Here is a 4,631-nt window from a genome sequence, read left to right as displayed (position 1 = left end):
TTTTGAAAGGATATACGCACCCCTGTTTATTAGAGCAGTATTTATAATAGACAAGATATGGAAGCAACCCAAATGTCCATCGATAGATGAATGGATGAGGAAGATGTGATATATATATCACTTATCTATCTATCTATATCTAGATGTAGATAGATAGATGATAGATAGATAGATAGATAGATAGATAGATAGATAGATAGATAGATAATGGAATATTACTCAGCCATACAGAGGAATGAGATCTTGCCATTGTGACAATGTGGATGGAGCTGGGGGTATTTTTTAAAATAAAATAAGTCAGATGGAGAAAGACAAATACTGTTTGATTTCACTTATATGTGGAATCTAATAAACAAGACAAATGAATAAACAAACAAGAAGCAAAATCATATCTACAAATACTAAGAACAAACTGATGGTTGCCAGAGGGGAGAGGATGGGAGGATGGGAAAAATGGGTGAAGGGGCATAGGAGATACAACCTTCCAGTTATGAAATGTGACTAAAAGGTACAGCATAGGGAATATAATCTGTGTGGTATTATAATAGCATGGTATAGTGACAGATGGTAGCTACAGTGTAGTGAGCACAGGGTAACATATAGAGATGTCAAATCACTATGTTACACTTGAAACTAATGTAATATTGTGCATCAACTTACATTAAAAAATACACACACACATACCTGTGAGGAACAACAATGAAAAAAAGGAAGACACATCAGAGTTTTCTCTTTCTCCACATAAGCATAGGGGAAAGGCCATAGTCACGAGGTAAAATGGGAAGGAAGCTATCTCTTAGCCAGAAAGGATGACCTTCACCAGAAACCGAATTTGCCTGCACTCTGATCATGGACTTTTAGCTTCCAGAATGGTGGGAAAATAAATGTCTATTGTTTCATCCACCCAGTCTGTGGTATTTTGCTATGGCAGCTGGAGCAGACTAATACCAATAGTGTCTAACAAAGGTTCTGTGGGGAGTAGGTGAGGACTCAAGACATGTAACTTGTATTTGTTGTACAACCAGAACAACATGCTGTTGCAACCAGCCGAGAAGATGATGGTTCACAGATATGACTATACTGGAGGTTCAGGAATAACCAAAGGAACTAGACACGTACAAATAGGTAACCGAGTTGATAGGACGTTGTTTCCTCGTCTCTAGGTTGGGGCTTCTGAAGGGATTTTTCCATGTTATGAAGTCTTGTTATCCCTACTATTCAGGCCTGCCCTTAAGCAGGTCTCAACTCCAATGTATCCAGAAGTGAAAGAAGTGTCCTCTTCTTCTGTGTCTTATGAAGTGCCTGCTTCATAAGGTCTAATTTTCTGTCTGTCCCTGTTTGTTTTTTCCAGGGATGATTAACTTAGTGGGAGGGTAGGCACAGGGTATCACCTGTTTAGTGGCATGCTCTTCCACCAATTTTAAGACCTTATCCTATGGCTCTTACCAGACAAAGACTTCAAATAAACCCAAGAGTCATAGAATAAATAAATAAATAAATAAATAAATAAATAAATAAATAAATAAATAAATATATATATAGTGGATGTCTTCTGTTGCCACTCTCCTTTTTAAACTATACAAAGAAAAGACATCTCTTTCATATTTTTAGAAACAACTTTTTTGGGGGGCATATAATCACCATCTTCTATGATTCACCTATCCAAAGGTACCATTCAATGGTTTTTAGTCTATTCACAGATATGTGCCGCCATCTTCAAGCTCTCACATTTTTAATGTTTATCAGAGTTGGGTTCTCTGTTCTTACACAGCACCATGTTCAGGACATTGAATACACCAGCCTGAGGGAATGACACCCATCTGAGGCCAGTGCATCTGGATAGTTCTTTCTCCAGTTCAAGGGGGAGACCTCATGGTGGTTCCTCTTACATTCCTCTGGTGCTGGCTCTGGTTCCTGCTGGAAGCTCCCACTAGAACAAACACATCGCCATGAGGACAAGTAACTGTTGGCCAAATGTTGCTTGGGCTATATAAAATACTTTACTCAGAGGCCTCAGGCTCTATCCTTCCATACTTTTCACGGTATACAGGGCCAGAGATTCAGGGCTCCCTGAGAAGGCTAGTTGGTCTCAGTTCTTCCTGTGAATTCTTCTGTGTGTCGAATCTTCTGTCGTAAGCCCTGCTTACGAGGGCTTAATAGGCCCTCCCCGTGTCTGTGTCTGGGACAATCCCAGCTCTTGTTTTAGTAACCAGTTCCAGAGAAGAAACACTTGTAAAGAAATGGCAGAAAGTAGAAACACAGCTCAGCCTAAAGATACCCCAAATTTACATTACTGCACAAGACAGGATAGAATATTTTTTAGGTCATCCAAAACAGTTTTGCTTTTTAAACAAGTGAGTTTCAAGCATCTCCATTTTAGATGCTGGCTAATGAAAACCACTATTCTAAAGTGGGTTTCCAAAAACAGTGCCCAAGTACTTGCATTATATTTGCATAACCAAATCAGTTTTTACGGGCTGCTCTTCTAGAAGAAAGGGAAAATACCAGAGGTGTATTCAAACCTTCACCTCTCACAAGACAGGCAACTGCTTAACAAGTTGAAATGGCTGGTTCTTCCAACATCTACCATTCTCACCAAGGCTTCACAGCCTTAGTGCCTGGTCTCAGTCGGGACCACGTTCAAGGTTTCCGGTACTTCCCCTCATCCTGGCAGTACCAGCAAGACGAGGCTGCCCACAAGCAGGTGTGCAAGGAGGCTACCTGAGATTCTGCAGCTCTTATTTCCTTTTATCTCACATTCTGAATTTTGTTCTGAAAACCAGCAATAGACTTAACCCCAATAAAAAAACCCACAAATTCAGATTCAGCTAACGTTTTCTGGATTTTGACTGTGTGCCAGGTGCTCTCATAAAACTTTTCTTAGGAAATCTTTAGGTAGGACTAATATTATTGTTATATTCTTTTAACAACTGGAAAAATAGAGAGATTGGGTAATTTGTGCACCAACCAAGTAACAATAACATTTTGGGTCAAAGCTAAACCTTCTGACTATGGCAGGTTTCATGTAAACTTCTCTTTCCTAGGAAAGTGAGTTTATCCGGGCTATGCTACAAACAGGAGATTAGTACTGTAGGAGGTGAATACATGGTATAGTTTGCACTCAATACATGTTAAATGGGTAAATGAAATGAATGAATGGAATAAATGAATGAAAAATCCCTAGAAAGCTCAATATTTAGTCCAGTAGTTTCCTAGTTTGGCTCTTTGATACCCGGTTATCATGGAAGATTTGATTTCATTCCTATTTTCAAAGGCATCTCGTCAAGGTTCTTTTTTTCCCACCAATGCTTCTGGCCATTCAAGGACATAAGTGGTCATGTTTCCCTGCTGCTAACCCTTATAGGGACTACACGTATCCTGGACATCTTCTGGACCTAAGGATCATAGGCTGAGGCTATTCCCAGTTCCCCCAGTACTCACACAGGGAACCTACTGCTGTTCTCCTTCTTCTCTTTGGAGGGAGATGAACAAAATGGCGCAAGGGACTAATGGCATCGAGTGGGTAGGAACATTTCAGTGGAAATTATGATGGTGCTACTTGTAAGCTGGGTGATTTGGGGGAAAAATAATTTTTTGGAGGCTTATTTTACTGTTGACACGGCGCAAGTGATGACATCTACCTGATACTGTCCTAACGAGGCTTAAATTATTGAAAAGAGGGTTGAAAGCCCAACATAGTCCAGCACAATCCAGCAGTACCTGGGCCCCTTGTAAAGTTGTGTGCAGTTTTATGTGGACTGCACAGAAGAAGGTGCTAAGTTGTGTTTAAGAAAGCCATTGACAGCAGTAGTTCATTTATTACCAGGAGTCAAAAATAAGCTGTACTGAGGTGGTCACTTGTCCCCTCGTCTAGTGCTTAGTAAGAGACATATCTAAAGGCCTTGGTTTTGGTGAGAAGTTTTGTTTTTGTTGTTGATGTTGTTTTTGAAATTTTATGACACAACCATGAGACGCACTGTATGATCCATTTCCAGATGGGACACCAGGGACTGGCACTCCTTGTAGTGGAAAAGCTACATGATGCACCCTCTGAGTCTGGTATAAGGTCACAGCTCCTCTCCCGACACCTCTGCTCTTGTGTATATATTAAAAACTTACTTCCTTACATTGTCGCTTTGCATCCATGGAGGCAGAGACTCTACTTATTTTATTGCCATATGCCTAACACTCAGAACAGGGTCTGGAATGTTGTAGGAACTTAAGACACAAGTATTAAAAGAGTAAGAGAATGTTCTTGTCATTGTCATTAGCATCATTAATATTATGACAATGGAAATGTTTCCTGGGGAGATTGGGTTATTTCAACCTCTTTCAAGGTCACCCCAGACTTGGCCGTCTCTTGATTACCTAACCAACACTGAACCTCAGAAGACCTTGACCTGGTCCCATTTCTCCATGGCCTCCCACCCAGCTTTCTTCAGTTCTTGCTAGGAGTCGGCTGTACAACCCAGTGCATTGCCGCATGATGACTTAGTATTCCCAGTTGCGGAGTGCAGGGTGCCCTGAGAAACATGAGGCTTAGAGGTTTAGGCAGTAATTCACTCTTTTTTATTTTACACACATTTGCAAAGTGTTCCATGTGTGTCAGGATCAAATGGAGCAGATGTAAA

This window comes from Canis lupus, chromosome 10, assembly GCF_048164855.1.
Source record: "Canis lupus baileyi chromosome 10, mCanLup2.hap1, whole genome shotgun sequence".
In the NCBI taxonomy this organism is placed as follows: Eukaryota; Metazoa; Chordata; class Mammalia; order Carnivora; family Canidae; genus Canis; species Canis lupus.
The sequence above is the reverse complement of the archived record's forward strand: the minus strand, read 5'-3'. Positions refer to the sequence as shown.